This window comes from Corapipo altera, unplaced genomic scaffold (genome assembly GCF_003945725.1).
Source record: "Corapipo altera isolate COAL_440 unplaced genomic scaffold, ASM394572v1 53, whole genome shotgun sequence".
Lineage (NCBI taxonomy): Eukaryota > Metazoa > Chordata > Aves > Passeriformes > Pipridae > Corapipo > Corapipo altera.
In genome coordinates, this window is record NW_020884900.1 from 6,310,404 (window position 1) to 6,335,018 (window position 24,615).

General features: G+C 40.7%; 1 protein-coding gene across 5 annotated transcripts in view; it reads right to left on the reverse strand.

The window, feature by feature from the left end:
* Window positions 1–24,615, reverse strand: part of ZMIZ1 (zinc finger MIZ-type containing 1) — a 350,003-nt gene that overhangs the window by 221,002 nt on the left and 104,386 nt on the right. For all 5 annotated transcript variants that reach the window (XM_027649681.1, XM_027649686.1, XM_027649679.1 and 2 more), the window contains exon 3: window positions 7,710–7,792. The gene's annotated coding sequence lies outside the window, so the exon portion shown is untranslated. The remainder of the gene's footprint in view (window positions 1–7,709; window positions 7,793–24,615) is intronic.

Consider the following 24,615-nt stretch of genomic DNA (forward strand, 5'->3'; position numbering starts at 1 on the left):
AAACGTTCCCAAGGCATACTGTAACAAGAAAAAAAACCAACACCACAAAACCAGTGGTAAATGAGGAACAAGACAGGGCCAAACACAGGGGCTGAAAACAACTTGTGGCTATGAGTCTAAATTTGGAATAATCAAACCTTCTCCTTATTAAGACTGTTACCTACTTCCTCATTCATTAATACTGTCCTTGTTTATGTTTGCAGGCAGGCCAAAGATTTTCCCCTCCCTCCAAATATAATTTCCTGCTATTGACAGACACGTTCAAGTGCTGGATGTGTGTATGTCTACATGGCACACTGCAGGCAGAGGCGAGCCTTCTTGGCCACCATCCAAGCCAGCTGTAAATGAGCCAGCTCCAAACTGGAAGCTGTGTAAGCACAATTAGCACAGCAGTAAGCCTGATCTAACACATCCTGCCAAGAGACCGAGCTTATTAGCTCGAGCTCAACACAATGCTAACGATGGATATGGGGCTTCTGGTTTGGCTCCACACAGAACGTGGGCAGCTGAAGATGAGCAGCTCAAGCTCGTATCTGCTCATGAGACTTGGTGTAAGTACACCTTCTCTTGGGGTATATCCCTCTACTGCAAGAACTATTAATTTCCCTCTACCCGAACTTCCAAAATGCTCTGACTGCAAACCAACACAACCTGAGCATTCTGAGCAGATGGAGGGAAAGGGAAGGTCTCCAGGTGACAACTTCAGAGGCAGTATAAGAAAAAAAGGCACCAGACAGATCTCAGGCACCAGAAAGGCCAAAGGTGTGAGGGAAAGGCAGAGCAAAGACTGTAAGACTCTACAAACTGATAAAGAGCATTCCATCTCTAGCTTCTCAGCTTCTATCAGGTCCAGGGCAATAATGACCAAAACACTCCCATTACCATACTGTAGATGTTAAATGGACACTCTGTACAGGCAGGCATCCATCCCACCAATCAAGAATCCACTCTGCTGGGTGGACATTTGAACAGTCCAAAAGAGGAATGTGCTCAGAGAAGGAAACCTGCTATCAAACTGGGACCTGACAAAACAATGCTCTTCTGATGCCACAGTTTGTATTAAAGGAGCAGTTATGGTTTGGTGGTTGGCAATAGTATGTAAGACAAACTTAAAGATTCAGAGCAAAACGAGACAAAAATCAAAGGGTAGCAGTGAAAATCATCAGGGGAAAAAGAAAGTATGTTGTAAGAAGAGCGCCTGAAGAAACTGAGAATGTTTACATTTAAAAGGACAGTAATAAAATGGTCATTGCTAGACTACATTTAGCAGCAAGCAACCTACAGATGTCAGCGAGCTTCTGCCTACCCAATAAGAGAGCACATGGGCAAGACAAAATTCTATTAAAGGGCCACATTCTAAGGCAACAAAAGAAAACACCTTAACCAACACATAATTATTTTGCTGAATTCTCTGTCAACAGACTGTTGCTGTGACAAACACTTAGCGTCTTTGAAAGGTGTTCATGCCTGTGTTCTCTTTCCTCCCACTCCACTGTAAAGGAGTATTTTTAGTTTTCAGTTATTTGAGCTTCCTGCTGTATGGGACAGGTAAAAGCAACAGAGAGAAGGAACCCCACAAGGTGTGGTAGACACACTCCACATACTCAGATTCTGCAGATTATTTAGGTTTATTTTGACTTCTGAGATTTTTAGATTACATTACATGTACATGGATGTTTTCCATTATTTGTTAGCTTAAAATCTTGTCTTTGAAAAGCCTTAGCTTGATCTGTGATGCAGATATATATCCTATACATTCTTAGCAGAGTACAAGTAGTTTAAATACTTGGACGTGACCATCAGTTTGGGCTATACACCTGCTGGCATTTCACACTGGTAACACAGATCTCAGTCATACATATCTTTGCGATTCAAGGCAGCATTTCAATCACTGATACTTGCTTCAAAGGAATGTTTTTCCTCCTTTTTCCCTATCCTTTCATAAATTTCTAAAAACATGACCAATTAATCATACCAGGTTAAGAGATATAGACAAAAGAAAAACTGAGAGCTGAGATTACACTTGCACTGTTCTTTTGTCTGGAGAAGGAAACAACCTTCTCTTTTCCTACTTGAAGGCCTGAAAAAGAAAGCTGAAAAAGAAATATCAAGGCCTAACAAAATGTGTGAAAAAACAGTTATACCTTGAACTTACTAACTTCCAATAAGATTAAATAGAGGAATTCAGTTAAACACTATTCAGTAGGAAACATGTCTTAAAATCCTCAACATTATTATTATTGCAGGTTAATGTAACCTTATTTAAAATTTGTCAGTCATTTAAAAACACATATATAATCGTCAACCGTTGACAGACTGTTCTGAAACAGGATCTCAATTTACACACACATCTAATATATCCAAAATATACAATATACATATGTGCAAGCTGCGTAAGTCAAATAAGCATTCAGTCCTTTTCCTTACACATGCTTTCAGTGAAAAGATACAAATTCCTGGCTTGTAAAGCAGTTGATCTAAAATACCCTAGAAGAACATATTTCTAATAGTCAGAAGAAAACACTGAGGAGCTAAACAAGATTAAGGAAAAAAGGGAGGGTAGAGAAGTAAAATATTTGCCAGTTAGCTATGAATACTTCTGTATTGAACAAAAATAAATATTCAATTTGCGTATTATTTCTTTTGGAAATACTTCTTTGCAGAGAGGAATGCAAGACAGCATCCTTTATAAGGCCATAAAAATCCTGCCCATATCATCATAAAGTAAGTCTAGTATAGGATACAGCAATCTTCCATGAAGTCACATGATAAACAGAATACTTGAATATGGATTTTATTTGGTCTCTCTTCAAAGCAATACTTACTTTAAAAAAAAAATAAAAAAATCAGAAGCCATCTGCCAAAGGAAGTACCTCAGACTGAAAGGCCTGTTTACACTCAGTATGTGTACACTGCTTTTTGTTTAGACAAAATAAAACCAGGATAGTCTGCAATGTGTCTGCAGAAGGACCTTCTATTTTTGACCAGTACTGTCCTGCCAGTATCAATTCATCCAGATAGAGAAACCTTCATCAAAAATATAATTTATTTGGGTTGCTTTTCACTATGCTGAAGTGACATCTTTCCCAGCCACTGTCAAAGGCCATTAGGAACACAGTTTTTGAGAACAAGTTTCAACCATGATTCCTGTTGGTCTGCCTAAGCAAGTTTCCTTATGAAGCCTTGGGAATCCTTAGATGGCAAGGGGCAAAGCCAAATAGTATGAAAAGTATTATTCGGATATACATATTATCATTACAAAATTATAAAGTCTTTGCACTGTCTCGCAAAGACATTTTACTAAAAAGTACAACACTAAAGACAACTCAAGCAAGCAGTTACTAAGATTTTACTCAGTTATACACATCTGTGTGTTCACCTGGAAAAAAACTCCCCACATATACAAGCAGATAATGCTCAGCTTAAAATACAGTTTCCCTTTGGGTCATGGCTTACTTTTACAAAAGATAACTTAAAAAAATTGCAGGGCATTTATATTTAAGCTGATCTTTGAAACTGTGTTTTTCCCCACATACTACAGTCCAATAGTTTCAGGACAACTTCTCAACTTCATCCCATTCCCTCTCAATCAACTGTTCTAGCTACAGGCCAGTAGGTACCACTACTCTAGACCAGACCAATGCAAAAGACTGATCAAAGTGATCATAGAATGTCATTTATGTCACAGGATCCAAGAGTTTTCTACCAATAATCACCAGGTGAGCAGTGGGGAACAAATGAAGTTTCCACGCCCCACTCCCCTGCCCCCCAGTACTGACATGAATGAAGCAGAGCATCCAGAAAACAGTGGGAATGCTACCAGTTCAGCTGGCTACCTTCATATTCCAAGTGTGTCTCAGCTCAGTTTTACAGATTTGAAATTGCAGAAATGTGAACAGAAGAGACCCAAGCATCAGTGGCCTAGATGGTAATTGCTGTACCTGTCTGCCCCTACAGCATGGAAGCACTTCCAAAATTACAATTATCACTACAACCACCTCAACCAGTTCTTCCCATCTTCTTTTAGACTGCAAGATGTCCATATTTTCTTACATCTATTTTTGTCAGCAAAACAGAAGGACAACTTCCCTTCCTCAAACCTTCACCCTTTCTTCCTACCATACCTTTGTCATACTCTTCCTACCCTAAACACCTCAACAGCTATTCAATTGATGATTTTGCTCCTCTTCCTTCTTTCCCTTCTTCTATAATCCATCATTTGTGTTGCTGTGTCCACACAGGTATGCAGGGTAACCCACAGCAGTCAGACAATATGACAACTGTGGCAATCAGACATTACATAATTGACTGTAACAAAACATAGAACTTTACTAAAGTAAATGATTCTACACTTCATACGCTTCCAGACTAGGAGAATATCATTAAATAACTAGTCACACTTAAAGATAGCATTCAAAATGTTTGGAAGTGGACAGGAAGGATAAGCAAAGAAGACCTGACAATATGCAGAACCCAAGCCCTTGCTCAATTCCAGATCTACAAAGGCTCCAACTCAGTGTGCCCATTCAGAGCCTGAATGTGGGGGGGGGGGATGGCAAGGGGGAAATCTACGGTTTCATGCTTAATAGGAAAGCTCTAAGACAAGCCATGCTGCCTTCTTGTAACTTCTGATGCAATAAACAGTCTGACTCAGCAACAAGCATATTTTGATATGGTTATTTACCTCCCACTGACCATGTCCTGAGCAGCCTCATGGAATACACAGCCACATTGCTGGGGTGATTTCTCACAGAGGCAATCTGGAATAAGCAGTTCCTATCTCTGGCCACTTGTTACCAGCTCCTGTTGCTCTGCCCTTTCCCCACCCCCCCAGTAGTGCTAGGACAGCTTTATGGTACTGTGTAGAGAATGGAGTTGGTTAAGCTAAAAATATTCCATTCATCCTCCCCCTCCCTCCCCATTTTTACCAGGTTATTTTTAAAACAGATCAGTTCTCTGCCCTTGCTCAACAGGCAGCTAGCCTGAAAGGGGAAGGGAGAAGGATAAGATGCATCTCTGGCAGCCCAGGGTGTAAAAGGCACTGGAGGGTCCCTTCAGCCCACCTTGCCACTAAGGCATAACATATCCATGGCATTACAGGCACACCAAGGTCCTCATAATCCCAGTTTGAGGTGGTTGCAAAGCCTAAAAAGGAGCACATGCTATTCCTAGAGCTAGAAAGAAGAGGTTTGCATAATCTTAACCCTCATATCCCAGGAGCCATAACTAATTCTGTGCTTTTCTGATTTGACTTCGGGATTCTACGACACTGCAGCAGGATTTAGGAAATGGTTCTTCACTGTGACCTCCTCTGAGTGCCCATCTTCTGTTTGCATTACTCTAGCGTGCAAGACGACAGCTATCAAGTCAGATTCCTGAATGCTACTAACAATGACACATGCCAAAAGTAAACCATTAAGACCGTCTAAACAACAGAGTTAGGCTTAGTATATGTAGGTTGCCAGGTGTTACATTTAGTAAGAACTAATTCTAGACAAAATCAGCAATTAAAAAATTGTTAAATATCATTTGACTTTGTTCTTTAAGAAACAGTTTAATTACTAAAATTCACTGGACTGATCAAATGAAAACTCTTCTGAACTCCTAAAAAAACCCCACATTTAAAGTGCAATGAATTTAGCCTGCCAAAAAAAAAAAAAAAGGAGGGGGAGAATATAATAATTTTTTTAAAAATCCTCCTAACTTCCACTGTTCTTTCTGTGTGTTTATGAAGCCTCCGGAAATACCATGGCAAACATTCCAGCTCTACAGCAGTGAGGCCACATGACCCAAAGGCACAGCAAGGGACTTCTTTCCCAAGTTTCCTCACAGATCAAAAAGGTGATTTTTATTTTATTTTTGAAAACCAGGATTCAGGTCTTGGGAAATCTCCAGGAAATTTTCAAGAACACAGTTTTAAAAACAGTGTATTTCTTGATGTGGTGGGGTTTGGTGCTGTGTTTTCTTTTTGTTAATTATTTGCTGCATTTCTATGCCTGCACATATTATTTTCTTTATTATCTCAGACCAGCACAATAGACCTATATTCAGGGGATGTAAATACCGTATACTTTCTAAGGCATCTCTAAAAACTATTTGCAATGTCCTCTAAATCTACTATTAGAGTTAAAATCAGTACTGCAGTATTTCTTAATATAACCAAGATTTTATATATAAAATTATGGAACTTAAAACCTCTCTTTCTTTTAGTCTTCCAGGATTATTTCAGTTAGAATTATTAATGAAAGGATTTATGCAAATGAGCTCTGTTAAACATTATGAAAAAATAAAATACTCAAAACGTGAACTGGAATCACAACCTCGTATTTTTACAAACAATTATGTGTAAGTACTTGGAAGTGATTGTTTAAAATGTAAGAGCATGGATGAATCATAATGTAATATGAGAGTATCAGATGAAATTTGTGATTGTCTGAAAACAAAATAGAAGAAAGCATCACCATACACGAAGGAAAACAGTCCTGCAGTACAAATGCACAGCAAACAGCAGGCACACACCACTAACTTGCTTTGCAGCCATGTCAGAAATGCTTCTAATTATCAGAGGTAAAAGAGGGATGGCATTTCTGCTGGAAGCAAGTTTTACACTTTAGTCTTTCCTCTCCCATCTCTTTCAGCCTATAAATATTAGTCTTACACATTTTTCTCCCATACAGCTCTTGAAAAGGTTGAGTTTTTCAAGGCTGAGAGTAGACAGAAATGTTCATCAAGAAATGCCTGGAGGTCAACTGTCTGTAACTCACCAAAGTGCAGCACTGAAAATATGGATGAGGAGACTTTTACGGTAAAGTAGATTTAAAAAAAAATAAAAATCTATGTTCTGATGATCATTAATTTTTTTCATCTCGGAAATGGATTCAGTTATCGTCCATGCACCTTCAGTGCTGATGGTCACAGGGTACAGACACCCTCCCTTACTCCAGCTGCATTCAAACCAACTACTGATACACCAAAGTGTCTTTAATGCTACTTCCCAATATAAGGAAATGCCATAGGGATGTGACAAGGAGTGAAAGTAGAGATGACCCACATAGCAGTGTAAGGAGAGGCAGTTGGTCCACAAGAAAATTCGATGTAGGTCAAATTCTTGAGAAGCAATGAACTTCACTGGAAATAAGGCAAAGATGAGCTTACCTATGGCTTTACAAAATACTTAAAATATTAAAAATAAAAACCTAAAAGCAAAGGAAAAGCAGCAACAGAACAAGACTGCAAAGATTATTTTTCCTAAGTGAGGGAGGAAACAGAGTGGCCACTCTGCCTTTTTTTTAATTCTGTACAACAGCTGGACATAAGATATTGAATGCATTATTGAAACTACTGTTCATTTCTACTCAGAGATTTCTGTTTTGTTTATTATAAATACACATTTATTGGCAGCAAGTAGAACATATTACTGCTCTGTTTTATAGCTCGAATGGCTCATGCAAGGAGTAATTTGTTTGTATTCTGTATCAGGATCAATACTGTACCAGGGATAGCCCAAGGAATGTTTATGCTGAGGGCTTTGCTTGCAGTGTTTTGTTGTTGCAATCAATTGACCAAACAGGGCTTCTTCTTAAAACAACAAATAAACTCTGATAGTGACCAGATCAGCCATTCAAGCATAAAACACGACACAGCATCTGTAAAAAGACTGAAGGCCCACAAGTGTTTTCACCCCCTGATGGTACACACAGCTTTCCTACCTGAATATTTCCTACTGGCCTTTCTTCCTCTTGGTAGCTGGGGACTGTTTCCTCAACGCCCTCACATAACAAGATCCATTTTCCTGCAATAAAAATACAGACACATCATGCTTCTGTTCTCCTGCATAACATGGCAACATTTGAAGTAGCTCAGTGAACAGACCTGAAATGAATGAAGAGCATTTAGGAGTCCCAGGACCAAACCTGGAAGACCAGATATAAGGTTGGGTTGGGGTTCCAGCCCAGCTCTGCCACCCCCAAGCTTTTGAGATTTGGTCCAGGAGTTTAAGTATTACAGGGTTTCATGTCTGTAACAATGAAATGAGAAAAAGATAATAAGAATTCTGTTGAGGTTCGTAACAAAATTTCCTGGGCCAAATGCTAAATTTTGTTTCAGTTAAAGGTCATGCTGAAGTCTCTTTTATCCTCTTTATAAAGGGTACTCTCTGACTGTTGTGAGCTAAGTGCCATTAAAAAAAATAAACCAACCCCCAAACTTTGCTAAAGAAAATACACCAAAATACCTCAAAACCACCGTCCTGTCTGTAGCAAAACAAAGCAAGTTTATGGATTACATTGGCACAGCACTGCGACTTCTAGGAAATGCTTTTTAATTATAAAGAAAGACTGCAAAGGGAGACAGGGGAATGTTTACAGGCAGTATATATTTTGTTACATGCTGTTTCAGCAGGCAGACAAGGTGTCCTTACAGCCTTATACTAACCAGGCTCCAAAACTCAGCAAATATTGATAAAAGTAACACAATGACTACATTTTGCCTCTCTTTTGACTAACTTCCAAATAACCTCCATGTAAAAGAATTTTCCATTAAACATGAAAAAGCAAGTCCTACTTTGGAAAAAAAAAAAAAAGGCACACAATTTGCAGCCAGTTCAGGTTCCTCCCCAAGGACCACCTACAGGAGCAGACACTTTCATAACAACTCATATGATGCAGAAGTCACAGGTGACTTTAAAAAGTGCAGAAGAAAAACCTCAAGTTATTACAAATAACTTGTTAGTCATATTCAATGTGTGTTCTGCAGTCATATTTACTTTGTTCAATGATAATTCACAAAGAATAAAAACATGACTAAAAACCCTAAGTTAGAAACAACCATCCCACCCCATCACATACAGTGTCACCAAGGGACTGTCTGCTTCAGACAGGAACTCTGCTGGTTTTCTTGTCTCACAACAAAAGGCAATTTTACAGAAGTTACATATTGACAGGTACCCTGGGTGAATGATTGGCTTTTAAGGCCTCATTGAACTGTGAATGTTTTCTCCCAGAACGTGGATTTATTCTCATCTAGAAGTTTTCCCCAGTGCTTTTGTTCTGCTTATACAAGCCAGGAAAAACATGTTAATTGATTCAGATTTAGTATGTGTTAACATGACTTTCTCAGCTAATGCAGACTGGTCTTTAATGAAGTTGGAATTAGTTATTTTAGTTTGTTCCTCCAAAGGATAAACTTTTGTTCTGCCTGCCTCAAGATCTGGGTACTATTCCAGGTGTAACTGGATGGGGCTTTGGCAAACGGGTCTAAAGCTTTTACTTGGATGCTTAAAACTTTACTTCTCACTCCTCTCTCCTGGACTCTTGCTTCCAACACTGCATTTGTGCAGCTGCATGGTTAGCTGGACTGGGGGAACTAATTTCCTTCAGCATGTTGTCTCATAAACAGCTGTGCCAACACAACACAGGGAGCAGGCACAGGGCAGGAGTGATCAGCCATGATGGTAGAGGGTAGGAACAGAGGCTGCTTAAACCAGCTTAAACTGCACTGCTGCAGCACATGAAGCCAAAGCTTTGCCCCCCTCCTCTGTGCTTTATTCTGCCCATCTGTAAAACTGGCACCACAATTCCTACTTTGTTTTATAAAGCATCTCTTAAAATGAAAGGGTTATCCATTAACATTTCTGTGAATTCACATCACAGACCACCCACCCCCTTCACAAATCAGGTCCAAGCTGATTCTAAGGACACTGGCACTGTCCCCACCAGCATCTGCTCCCTGGTTTCCCCAAACAACCTGCTTAGGGGCTGTTGCATGTCCCCCCCCCCACCACTCCAGCCTGCTCCTGTGCCCCCATGCCAGCCACAGTTCTGCCAGCACACTCCACAGGGTCCTGCTGGGAACTGTAATCAGCTTCTAAAAATAAAAGTAGCTTCTTATTAAAGCCTGATCCCTTCTCTCATCCTGTTTCTAGGAAGATCCCCAAAACAGTCTCAATGGCAAAGTTTGGGGGTAGCAAGCTACACCTGAAAACGAGAAGAGATGGGCAGGGAAGAGGCATCAACTGGAAAGCCCTTACAGCTGGCTGGCCTCAGCCACCTTTCCAGGGCTGAAACCATGGCCTTACTGTGGCACAACTACTTTTTATGTCGCACAGTTTCCAACCCTGTCCACACTCACACCTGGTTCACGGCCCGTTGTGCAGCTGCACCAGCAGACTCTGGGAAGCACTGAGCCCTTTCCCCAAGCACCCCCCGATGACCAGACCGGGAGCTGCGGGGCGGGAATGGGGGAAGGAGGAGAGCCAGTGGCGCTCCAGCTGGGAGGGTTTCCTGCTCTTCCAGATCCAGCAGAGGGAGCACAAAATCGCAGGCTTTTGGCCAAATGCTTTTTTGGCTACGAACTGCTCGATGCTCGCAGTCCCCGGTACTCGGTATTAGGCTATTCCTATAGTAATGCATATGTGGTGCATTATAAGTGCATAACAGACAAAACCCGTGCTCAGTGCAGATTACACCGTAAAAATCAATACAATGAGGGAGACGACCAACACGGGCCAGGAAGGCTGCAGGAGCCAAGGGGAGGAAGGAGAGGCTACACAGCAGGGCTGCCAACTCCAGCGATTTTATCGTGTCCCCTGCAGCAGTAGGAATTTTTCCTAAAGCCAGCTCTCCAAAGTCTCATCATCACATAAAAATTTCAGCTTTCAGCTCTTTGCGTGTTTGTTTTAAAGGATATATTTTGTCTCTAGGTTCCAAAGTTCAAAAGCAAAGCTGTAAAGGTAAACCCCAAAGACTCAAATAGGAAAAGAAATACAAGAAACCCCAAAATCTGTTCTCCCTACATCGTGGGCAAAACAATCTCAACTCATGGAATTTCACTTGATTTTACTGTATTTAGTGCCAATTAGCACACTGCTAGTTACTGTTTCTGAAGCTGAAGGGAAAAATAAAAGGAGACTAAGCAGTTCAGCAAAGACTGAGGGGAACTCTCTTCCTCCACCTTCCCAAGGCTCAACTTGACTCCAACACCTTTTCTTCCCCTGCTTTATTGGCCTACCTTCCCTTGTTTCTGCCATGCCTGACCCAGCCCAATGCCTTTGGCGAGGCAACAGGCAGCACAGGAGGCCTCAGGTTGTGTGTGCAATGGTTTCTGTCTGCTCCTTTTTGCTTCTCATTCATCCTTCAGCTGCTCCTTGCTGCTTCACTTCATTTCTCCTGTCCCGGCCTGGACTCCTCCTTCCCTGGTCCCATTCCCTCAAGGATATCCTCGTTTTGGCCTGGGGTGGCTGCAGTCCCCCAAGGGTGCCCTCGCTGCAGTCTGGGGCATTCCTGAAGGGCAGCCCAGACGATGTCCCCCACCCCTGCAGTCTCTGCTACCAAACCCACAAATTTTGGCCCAGTACAGTTGCAGCATTTTTTTCTTTTAACTTTTGTTAGTGATTTTGCCAAGATGAATCAATGGAAAAGGTCAATATACATAAGGGAAACACCCAGGGCAAACTGTGCACTACAACAAGTCTTAAAATCAAAGCATATAAGAAATAGTGTAAGGGAGAACTGGAAGACATCCAATAGAGAAGTCACACAACAGTTCATCTTTAAACCTCCTTAGTCTCAGTGGTATCACTGCAACAGACTTGGGTCAAGCACAAAGAACTCTCCCTGCTTTCTCATCACATCCGTGCCCCAGCTGGTGTCTGCCAGATTTGAGAGACAAGTTATTATACATCTTTTTGGGCTATCATAGATCTTCCTGGAGCCCTGTTTCTCTTCCTCAGCCTTACCCTCTGAGAAAAGCAGAAGGGACCCCAGGGTATCTCACTGTCTACATCTCAGCACTCAGCCTGTGCTGGACTTAAGTAAATCAATTTCTAAGTGTAACCAAGAGCAAAACACTCAGTTTCCATACACAAAATATCACTTGGCCTCTACGTACAGACAAAAATGAAGAGATAGCAAATAGGAAACACCCACACAGAAATTCCTGGAAAACAAAAATACTGCAAAGACAGACACTTAAGTACATTGCACAGTCTTCCTATGGAAATATATAAGGCAGGTGCACTTCAGAGTATCTTCCTACTTTGACAAATAATTTTCAAGTTCCAGCATTACTCTCCCTGAACTGCAGAATATGTTCTAACTCAAAATTCCTGTAAAACCACAGCATGTCAGCAATCCCAACTTCTCATTTATCCAGGGCTGTAACTGGGTCATAAGTGAAGAACACGAAGTGCTGCTCTTCCTAAATAAGCTCACTGGTCAGCAAGCGTACTTCTGCTATGCAAAAACATTAACAAACTTCTACAGAGTGCTTAAGTATTATATGCAGTCCTTATTAGGTATTGTAGCTCTCTATCAACTCAGGAGTTTTTAGAAACCTGGGCTTTTTTGAAATTCTAAAGCAACACAAATTCAACACTGAGTGTATGACTGACGAGCATCAGACGCCATTCTCACTGACTAAGGCACAGTCTGCTAGTTTTATAAGAGAAACAGAAAATGTTGAAGTAAGCAATGCAAAATAGGTGATGATTTTGGACATGAAAAGGGAGAGAAGTAAAGCTGGGAAGACTGGGGGAAAGGGGAGCAGAACTGCAGCTTCTAACTGACAACTTTCAATTTTGGCGACACCTAGACTTGGTCCTCAATAAACCTTATTAAAACAAGAACTAAAAAGCACACAAACACATCACACCAAAACGCAGCAGTCACATAGCTGTAAAACACAGACATTCATCTGATGGAACAGACAGGATGAACACTCCTTCCAAACACAAGCAGAAGAAAGTCACAGGAAGCGTCCAAGCTGCACTGAAACTCATCATGTGCCTCACCTGCCACCACATAACACATCCTCCTCCCTGCCCCAGCAAGCCCCAGTGCCAGCCTCCTGCTTGCATCCTACTGGGGCTTCCCCATGGTCCCACGAAGTCCCAGGCAAACCCTTGGCCAGCACTCCTGCACTATCCCATTTCTTCCTGATACAGTCTGTTCCCAAAACAGAAGCAGGTTCCCATCGGGGGCTGCGACGGAGAAACTTGCCACACTGAACAGCACAGACACTTAGTCTAACCTGTGGCTCCTGTATCACCCAGTTACTGCAACCAGTCCTCCTGGGAGATTTCTCAGGCTCACTCTGCTAGACAGAATGCTATCAGGGTAGAACAAAGTAAAAGAATCACAGTAATTAGTATTTTCATTTTGCTTGTGTTTTTTCCCCCTTCTTTTTCACTGGAGTAGAAGCAAAAGTTTTGCTTGTTGTCACCATTTTCTCAATTAGTCTTCCCAATTTAAAAAAAAGTTACCTTTAGTTTTTTCTCTGCATAAACGGAAATGAAATCCATCTCACACTTGTATTTCACATTATTTAAAAAAAAAATTAAAACATAACTGGAGTACACCTTTTCTCATCTGTAGAAAGCCATGAATTCGCAATTTCCTTATTATGAGATGGAAGGGAACATCTGGGTTGTAAGGCCTAACAGCAGCAGTTCACAGTATCATGATCTCCAGTTCAGCACAACAACAACATCTTTGTTGTTCTCCTGAGCTGTTCCACAAAAATATAATTACTGAAAGAACCACTTTTCCACTTTTTCAGGCTGTATCTGAATTTAAGATGGGTCCAGTCAGTGCACCTAAAAACACCAGTCCAAGATTGCTATTGTCCATGTCTCTTGCCACAGCCCTGGAAACCCTCAAGTCCCTGAGGCAGTGATGCACCCCACCTCCCTCCCACATCCCAGATTTAAGGAGCTGCATAAGAGTCAGTAGGCTGGATCAGGGGTCTAAGCAGGAACAGGGAAACAGGACTAGGAGAACAGACACTTCAGTACATCTTTGTGAAACTATAACCTGACACAGGTGGCTTTGTCCCGAGCTGAAATAAGAAAGATTTGCTGTGCCAGCTGTGTGCAAAGGAGTCAGTCCAGGCTCAGTTCTGAGACCCCCTGCCAGGCTGCTTCTCCTCCAGCACCTGCTCCTGCCCAGCCAGAGACAGGAAAAATCAGCCTGGGGCAGGTGAATCCAAAACAACTAAAGTTTGTGATTCGTTGTCATTTCACAAGTGCCCATCATAGTCCCGGCTCCTCCCCTGTCCGCAGCAGGCAGCAGCACATCAGACTGCATCCCTTTATAGCAGAGGACAGAGTTGCCAACTCACAGGCATAGGATAACAAGCACTATTAATCTTGGCTTAAACTGAACCATTGTTCTGGAGATTGGACATCTCTTGTAAAATCCCATTATGAGAGACCATTTGCCATCTACTTCCGTAGCAACTTTTTTAGTTTGTTTTGTTCTATTTTGGAAAAATTTTCCCCTTCCCTTTTCTTTAAGTCCTATTGTACTTACAGAGCCTTAAACAATAATCCACTCAAGCACAACCATGGAAGTGGCTTGAAGGAACAAAGGCTGCTTCTGGCATAGCCAGTGCATCTGACTCTCCCTGAGTACAGCTGCCTTTATATCCTCTGCAGATTTGCAGAGCACCAGAAGCTACAGATTTCCCTCTGCTTCCCCTGTGTGCTGGATGCAAAATAAACTGTAGGCAGGAGGAACATACTAAAATTATACTTGAAGCATGGGCTAAGGGTGCAGGTAAGTCACAAGCAAGTTCTGCAGCTAATCTTGCTAAAGGAATAGGGAGAAGACTGACCTGAAAAGAAAGCAGTAGGCATGAGTAAGACGAATAAATAAAAGAAAAAAATCTAACTCGAGGGAGGTGAAGCAGTGGAAGCAAAGCGTCTCAGGCTCTGCTAAAGAAGATTATTGCCACATCTAGCAGTTAGCACCCACCCAAGTAGTGTGCCATCAACTTAATTCTCAAACGAGACTAGCAGAACAGCAAGACAGGATTAGACATGCCTGTTTTTAACCATTCTTTGCTCTCTCTGGTGGAATACTATCAGCGCTGCATTGGCATCAAAATTACCACCCTTCAAAATGCACAGAACACATTTTTAATTTTACATGTCGCAGTTATGTCATATGGGGTTATTTATTTTTTAATTTAACATGGTAAAAAAAATTTAATCTGTTTTGAGAAAAGAACAAATTGATTTAGCAAGCAGTTCAGGGCTCTCCCTGGAGACACTCAACCACATTCAGCAATCTGGATATAAGTTGAGACTTCACTAAAGTCATTTTAATTGTAGGTCATAAGAAATGTCAAGATACAAACCACCAAGGAATACTAAAAATTAAGCCATCATCTCTGAGAATAACAAATGTCATATATTTGGCAGCAGAATATTTTTTAAATCTTTACAGCATTACTACTTAAGGACAGTAGCAGAGCAATGGGCTTAGAACTACACATAATATGTGTGCATTATTTTTGCTGGGGGGCAGGAGAGGGGAGTGGAACCAAAAATCTACATTAAGCACAAAAGTACTGGGGTGAAGGAAACTTAAACCACTACATTTGTATTGGTGGTGGTGTATTTTTTCACTTTGTTTCACTACATTAAACATCTTTTGTTAATAAACAAGTTTTGCTTTGTCTTAGTCTGAAAGTGTTCCTCCCTAGTGCAGTATGGAACAGGGTTGTGTATACAGCACTGCACACGTGCAAAAAGGGAGCACAAAAGTGAGGAAAGCTGTATTTTAAAGAAAACGTTAAAAACAAACAAACATAAACCCATAAAGCCTTAGAACACTTTCAGAGTCTTTTGCCCAGGTTTTCAAGGAAAAACTCTTCATCTTTTCTTAGCAAAAAAGTAGTTTTTACACAGTTTTTTTTTTTCATGTAAAAGATACACCCCAACTTGTGCATTTTTGAGCTGGAGACCCCCATTTACTAAAACCCTTTTGCAGAGCTTAGTTGAAATCCCCAAAATTTTCCTTTGCATACTTGCCTCAAGTAACAATGATAAAAGAGGGCTCCGACCTTAGCAGATCAAAGTGAAAACCCATCCAGTTTAACTTCTTAAAACAGAGGAAGTTAAAAATTAAGTGCAATCGTTTTCAAAACCAAGGAACAATATCTGAGAGCTCTCACTAAAGTATCTAAAGAAAACATATAAACCACCTCCTTCTCCCACATTCTCTGATCTGAAATAAAGTTAAAAGGTCAGCAGTGTAAAATCAGGAGCAGATTTTTTTTTTACCATTTCTGCCTAATAACCTCTTAAACTTGATAAACATACAAATTTCCATTCCTGCCCTTAACTTCCACTCAAGGGAGTGGAGACGAGAAAGGCATTTCCCTGCTTTTAGTTAAATCAGAATGTAACTCACCAGTAAACAGGTATTTGAACAGAAAGCAGTTCAAGTGATGTGCTGAAGACCCATATTAAAGAAAACAAGTTCACGAGTGTGGAAGGAAAAAAAAAAAGTAATTTAACATCCTATATTGCTGCCAGTCAACTCATCAATTACAAATTACAAACATCAATTTTGTTGTTTTTAGCCACTGTCCCCAGCAGGTGTGCCAAAACCTAGGGGTGAAATTCTGTTTCTCTAAACGTGAAGCTCGGCATTTCACACAAGATCAGATCTATCCTCCACCACACCCATTTTCTTTACTGCCTTCACATCAGTTCCCTGAATGCTACTATACCCTAACCACTCTCTTCTGTAATATTAAACACCACATACATGCAAACCCCTGTTTGCACGTGGTGTGGTGTGGCGGGGTGGGGGCATTGCCTGCTTTGCCTGTGTGAGTGGTGCTGTGGTGGCAGGGAAGTGAATGGCAGGAAAGCTGTAAAACCATGACCCACGTAAGATGCAGGCAAACACAATTTCAGAGATCCAGGCCTTTAATGCAAATTAACATAACAGAAATAAAAGCTCTGAAAGGAATAATTGCACAGATGTCTCAGAGAAAGAGTCTTATCTTGGGATTTAATAGCTAGAAGCAGTCTTCCCCCCAGCTTCTCTTTAGGTCATTTGGTCGCAGCAGACAGTGCTCCTTGCTGTCTATCACACAAGCCATTACACAAGTACTGTCAAACTGGTAGCCCTGGATCCTGGTTTTCTGGTGCCCTGGAGGGCTGCAGGGGCCTTCCCTGATGCCAAGCCCTGCCAGGCTGCCCACACTAAAACCGAGGTCATCGGCAGTTCGGAGAGGCAGCGTTACACAATTCATGTTCTGCGTGGACATCTGAGCTGGAAAGACAGTCATTTCAAAATAAGCTGAAGTTTGCCTCAAGATCTTCTAAGTTTTACTGCAGGCTGTTCTTAAACTCTTCCACTGATAGCATTTGTAAAACCCGAATTAATTTTCTGTGACACTGAAAGAGGGAGGGAGAGACTCTAAACAAAACCCCAGTCCTGCCTCACTGACTTCACTCCTTATTATCTGCACAAATATTCACTTGCTTCTCTGTTGTCCTCAAAAGCCCTTTCTCTCCAACACACCAAAAGCCTTTAACCCATATTAAAGCCACTATCATCCAGCCCTAGCTCCAAACAGGCACTGCCGGGGCAAAGCCACTACTCCATAAGAGGTGAGCCCTGGAAAAGCTCAGACACTTGGAGATGTGGCTGCCACGGACCATCTGCTGTGTCCCTCCAACAGAGACGAGGCTCCCTGCAGCAGAGCTGGCCAGGGGCTCTTATCCACACCTCTGCTTTACACGCACATGGGGTGCTTCGGTCAAGGAAAGTGTATTTTTTACAAGGAAGTGGACAGTTTCAACAACTGAGGCAGAGGCAAACATTGCCTTCTGGCAGCTCCTCTCCGGGGGTGGGGTGGACATCCGAGGAGGGGTGAATTAGAGGGAGAACAGCTGTTTGCTCAGTGAATGAGTCACAGGACTCAGCTATTAATTCTTCCTCTCAAGAGAATATGCCCCCATGCCAGCCCACCCACCATCCTATAAAACAAACAAATATATAATGGAGGTCAGGGAGGGGGAGCTCAGTAAGAGGAAAGGAAAGGAAAAAAAAAAAAGAGAAAAAAACCAGCCAAGCATTTAGTATTTACATAAGAATGAAATGTTTCATTAATTACATACAGAATCAATTTGCAGCTATTTTCCTTAAATTTCTCAGTCAAACCCACAGATTTGAAGCACTTTGAACTGTGCTGTGCCAGTAATTGTGGATGAATATTTTAGATCAGTCTTGAATCACTGTACTGCACACACCAAATGAACTAATAAGCTACTCATGTGCGGACTACTAATGTATTTTCTTTCTTTGCTAGACAGATGGAGTGCAGTTTAAAATCAGTTGAATTGGCTACTGGGAAGCTTCAGAAAGGCTTAGAAAAATCTTTAGTTCTACTGTTTTATTAAAAATACCACTCAATAGCCTGCATGCATTAAAAAGGAGCCGGGAAGATGCAGAAAAACCCAAACAAGTTTACAAAGATACGAAAGAAGAGTCTGGCATTTCATGCAACTACAGCAAGCTTCAGAGAATGACAGGGCATTGTGAAATGGTATTAAAGGACTACTGAAAAAATGGACACCCTTGCCATCTATATGATATTTATCACAATACAACCATTTATGGGCAGTCATTTTAAATCACATATAGCAGCATATCAGTTCTGTAATCTGACAGATGTGTTCCAGTTTACAGAAGCATCTGTTGAGTCATCAGGACATCAGAATAGTTAATTGCACTTTGGGGATGCTTTCAGAGATTAAAAGTTGCCTTACTTCAAGCAAATTTTAAGTGTCCTTTTTCATATACAAAATTAACATATGTACCCACACTCCAGAGAAATTAATGTATGAAATGTAAAGCATAACTTCCCTTAGAGATCATCTGTTTTCTTCCGCCTCCTGTGCATTGCCTCACACTGTGCTCAGCAATATGGAACAGAAAACAAAAATACAACTTGAATCATGCATGATTCTGAAATATAAACTAAGACATGGCCTACACCGTCTGGGCAAAGACTACAGATCCTGCTTCAGGTCAAGAACTTTTAAAAAACATCTAAAAGTTAAAAACTACTAGATGATGTCTGCTTTTCTTTTTGGCAAAATGCTTATAATTATATTTCATAAGCTTTTATTACTGTTTATTCTAAAAGGAACACTGTACAGGCTGTATCTTTCACCACCACAAGAAAATGAGACAAGCCAGGAGAACCACCCACAAGATTAAACATGGGCTGAAAGACATGGAGACATCCCCCAGCTGAAGATTTACCAATTACTTCCTATACCCACCTAAGGACTAGAAGCAAACTCCATTCATACACCTACTTATCCAAATATTTAAATTAAAAACATTAAAACACTTGTGGAAAACTCCTAAGAGTTTTTCTCAAAATGTGTGAGCAGATGAGATCTTTCCCATGCTTCCAACCTGAATTTCCTTGCAGCCTTCTGGCCTCCACAGCAGTAGGAGGATTAAGAGGATTATTTCTTAGGAAGAAGGATCTATCATATAAACTTTGAATTAAACAATTTAGCAGTGGAATTTTTGTTTGGTTGGTGTTTTACCAAAAAACCCCAACAAAACAAAATGAATTAGTCAAAAAAAAGGTATAATTGGCTGTTTCTCAGACGTGATTGAATCCATCTGGTCTGTAGCTCACGAACCACAGGGATCCCACGATTAATTCAATGAACTATTTGATTTCACTCAAGAAGCGATCATAAAGCTCAAGTGCATAACCAAGAGCACCATACAAGAATACAGACACCAGCTCTGCATCTGGGCTTTGCTTCCTATAAATCCTGAAGCGACAGCACACCTCAGCCTAACTACACTGTTATTCTTTAGTGCAGAGGAAATCAAACTTGAAGTGAGAGTGTAAAACTTGAGACAAGCACTGCAATCATGACCACGCTTTAAAAAGGTCCCATACTTCTGAAGTTACAGCATATTCCCTTGTTGCTAAACCAAACTGAGATTGCTGTCTCAGTGGCATTAAATTATTAGCTAATTAGCCCTGAGTAAGGACAACAGTATGTTGATGCTGGCAAGCTGTGAAAAGAACACTTCAGCAAAGAAGATCAATAGCATTTTTGTCTGGCTTACAATAAGAAAACTGCTGGCCCAGGTTATGAGTTTAAGCCATTTTTCATTTGGCAGACAAGACAGCACTAGTGACAGATCAATACAGTAACTTTATGATAGGCTGCTGCTCCTGCAGATGGCAGGACCATAAACAGGCATCATTTTTAAAGCCTGGAGTAATCCATTACTTGGACAGAAACCACCTGACCTTTAATAATATTTAGACATTTCTACACAAAAAGGAAAATCAGAAAACAAAACACAGGGAATTAGCTGTCCTGTAAGACAGAAGGGAATACCAGTTGTCTGAAATTCAGTATTTAAAGTAGCAAGCTTTGTGCTATTTGGGAGATCACATTCAAACCACAAGGTTGGCACGAGGTAACTACTCATCTCTTCAAAGAGAAACTGTTACTGGGGATCAATCTAATGATGCAATTTTCTGATCTCTAGGTAATGTGGGATAGGAGAAGAGCCTATTTATAATCTTTGAGGAAAAACCCCCACAAACCAATCAACCACTTTATGTGTCCTCAAAACATTAAACGAGTCACTTTTAACACCTGCAATTAGCATACATTTGAGAGAACACAGCTACAAATGGATGGTTATTTTTCCCATTTTGCAATATACACACTGTAGCAATTGCACATATGGTTTCTTATTCTGCACCACTATTAGGATTGCCTATAGTGTTCTACTGTTTCAACAAAGGCAAAGTAAAATCAGAGGAAGGTTTTAAAATTCTAGTGCTTTTATGGCAAGACCTCTCGTTGAAGAGAATGTAAAGGACAGCACCTTAATAAATTATTCAGGCCACATCTTCAGCTGAGGACACAGGTGGAGCATCTGGCCCTATAGTTACAGTCTTCTCTTTACTATAAACATGAAATAACCACAGAACATGGTGAATCAATCATACAACCAGCTTGCCTCTGCCTCCCTGTCTGAGGCTGGTTTGTGTCAATTACTACAGAAATATCTGCTTAAGCAGGAAACTAATTTTACAAAAGCACATTGGGTTCATGGGCTTTCATCAATACTTTTTGGCTGCCGCAAGTAACTAATTAACATTAATGTCAACATAAAGGATAGAAGAAGGAGGAAAATATTAACGAGCATAGTATAAAAACTGAGCTGGCAGCTTCTTCCCCATACAGTACTGCCATGCAACCAGCTCCCCAGTCCATGCCTGAAAAATGAGTTGTTATTATTAATTTGGTCGCTAATTTTACTTTGCATGATGTAAGCAAACAGCACTACATTTTCTCCTTAACTAATGCCAATTATACACAGCATTAGTTTAAAATACAACAGAATAGCACACAAACCAGAAGTCTTTTGACTGGGCTCCACTCATGCTAAGAATAACTTGGCACACACGTACATGATGGTAAATCTGCCAATGATCTGCTTTGCTCCAAAACTCCCCCCTCTGCATCTTCTTCAAGATCCTATATACGTCAAGCTGTGTTAAAGCAGGAAAACTAAGTATTGAACCTATTTTTAAAACAAATTGAATTTCTTTAAACTCAAATGCAAAGGACAGTTTCAACAGTTTCACATTTATAATCTCCTCCGTTTTCAGCATGCACAAGGGCTCTTTATTCCCAGCCGTGCATAGACATGCAGTCCGCCACATCTGCCAGCCAACAACACTTGGTTTCAACCCAGAGACTGTCAGCCTTCTGTAAAATCACTGGTGCAAACACACAAAGCAGAAGCCCACAATTCTGATTCGCTGGACACAAAATATCCTTAGAGATGACGCCCCCATGACTGGGCTAAAAAGACAATAAACTCAGTGCCTTGGATTCTGTCATTTTGTTTTGTTTTGCATTGTGGTTTTGTTTATTAGGGGGTTAATGCTTTTGTTTTTTTAAAGCAGCATACTGGGTTTCTGGTTGCAACACCGCCCCAGCCCCCTGGATTCACAAAAAAGTAAAAATTGCAGCACTCAGAAATAAATACTGATGCTTCTTTTACAGTGCCTCAATGACACTGTTTCAATTTTAAGCTAATCCAAAGCATTTCATTCATGGTGTATGGTGCAGGTAGCAACCTCAGGTTGGCTGTTCCAGAATGCCTATTCCAACTGACTGCCACCTCTGGGAAGGAGGGAAGGGGACTGGGTCTCGTGGAGTTTAGCTGCAAGGACACTAGCTAAAAGCAATGTTAGATGGAGTGATCATATAACATGGCATTGGACTACTCCAGGAGTGCTTTCCAAGGGAGGTAAGGGCACATGCTCAGAGTAAAGGGGAAGAGAGCCCCCTGCCCTCAAGCAGCAAAAGGCTATGCTCCTCCTGCACCCTGTGGGGTTATTACTTGCTTTTTGGTCCAATGAATCCTACTCCTTCACTGATTATGCTCCTGTATTTCCATTTCTTATGCTTTTTTTCTTCTTTTCCCTACATCCTATTGCATCTGAGTTTCAATGATCTAATTCCTGCTCTGCAAGGTCCTCACAACAATGTTGGCCTTTTGTTATTTTTCCTCTATCACTGTTAAGACGTAAACCCTTAAATCCCAGACAGATTCCTGTTCCGTCCCTTCTTCAATCAAATTCCCTGAACTTTCTGCACTGAGAGAGCTTTAGTCAATAATGCCATTAACTCTCCTTATTCCTACTGTACTATTAAAATGGCATGACTCTTGTTGGAAGATAGCACCACATGTTCAGCTTTACAGACTTTAACTTCAGCATCGATGAGACCCCATGATGGACCTCCACAATTTCTTGTTGAAGAAAGTGTACGTAAGTGACAAATCCACAAACCACCATGCAGCAACTCTGCTACTGTTCATGAGGTTAATTAAGTTGAAGGGAAAGAAAACCAGGCTTCCAACATCATACCAAACTTCCTTGTCATTATGGTTCCAGACTCCACATTAGCTACAAACCCCATAAACAACATCTTATTATCTATTTTTCCTGCCTAGAAAAACCTTGCTTGAGAAGTTATGTCTTAACACTTGCTTCACATCCATCCAGGAAAGAAAAAAGAAAAATCAACTCTGTGTCTTGGAGATTGAATTCATGTGAGATATACCTATTTCAGTATTTGCTACTGTAACAGAAATATAAACTGTAAGTTGGATAGTAAAGCATTTGTGAAAGGCATCAACTCTTCATTATGTATAGTGCCACAATCATATTTAACTCCACGATGGTGACCACAAGGCAAGATCATAATGCATATAATAACAACACAAATAAGGAGACTTAAAATAGTGCATTCACATTACACATTGTTCATACCACCATCCACCAGAGCCAATCCTTTCGAGTGTAATAAAGTGAAGGTATTATAATTAGAGAGTTCATAATGCCATTTAATCAAGTGTGGAGCTGGTGCACAGTGGATTGTATACCAAAGACAAAACCACATGAAGCAGTACAATGCCAAGTGCAAGAAAGGGCACACACATTCTTCAGGGAAAATAACAAGTTGCTACAAAGCCATGTTTGTTTTCGAGTACTCAATCAAGAGTTTGCATACTAGGTAATTTCACATTATGAAAATAAGTTATTTCATAAACTCAAAATGAAATAAGACCACAAAAATGCCTTTTGATTCTCACAGACAGAAAACCCCAGTTTCAAGTTCTCAATCTGTGAATTAATTCTTCTTAGTTTTACTGGAAGAATTAATTATATTTCAACAATATTATAATGATTTTTGTACTACAGTTTATTATTTACAAAGTGGTTTATAATAACTAACCTGCTTCCGTGACACCTCTAGAAGTCTCCATGTAGTGAGGCTGAGAAAGGAGTATCCTGAGCTATTAGCAGCAGAACAGCAAGGGCCAAGTGAAACAGAAAGACTTTTAACAATATAATAATCAGGCCAATTTTTTAAAAAATCACAATCAGGCCATTTTCTCTGGGATCACAGTATCCTTGCCACACTTAGCCATGAGAGGCTTCTTACAGTCAAGAAAATGATACAAATGCTCCTTATCGTGTCTCAAAAGTGCACTGGGAACTACCCTGATCCTTTCCCATGAAACAAAAAAATGCCTGCTTCAAAAAAAAAAAAAAGGTAGTCAGAACTCAGGAAATCCCCCCCCCTTGCAAATGAGAGGGATCAGACATTGACTTGTGTGCTTTAGATTAGCCTCCTGACCAACCTGAAAGATCTTGCACATCTGCCTGCCCAGGACTCCTGTCCCTGGAAGGCAGGAGTGAACACACCACACCAGGAAGGACCCTCATGACAATGGTTGCAGCTACTACTCACTCCCCTCCTGATACACCAAAGATGTCCAATGCTATTCTCTACAGAAACAGAGTAAAGAGTACTCCTGTCCTAAGTAGCCCTTATTTTAATCACACCATAACATTTTTAGGAAAGCATGAAAAATATTTTCCATTTAAGGTACTGAGAAACTTACTGGACCAACACAGTAAGTCAGGAATACAACCAGTGAATGTTCCAGAAAAACACATGGGATTTGGGGCACAAAGTGTTACAGGCCTTAGCTTGGTCTTGATTTGGGGCCTTCAGAGCCCAAATGTAATTTTTCATTATAATATATATATATAACAATAAATATACTTAATGTACCCAACATACCAGGTATGTGTAACAACATACAAGTAACATCAGAAAAATTAAAGCAGAAAAATTACTTAGCAGTACAGAACTTCCAAAATTACTTGTGGGCAAGCAAGAATCTTCAGACTGAAGCGTTATTTAAAGATTTATTACATATATAACAGCAC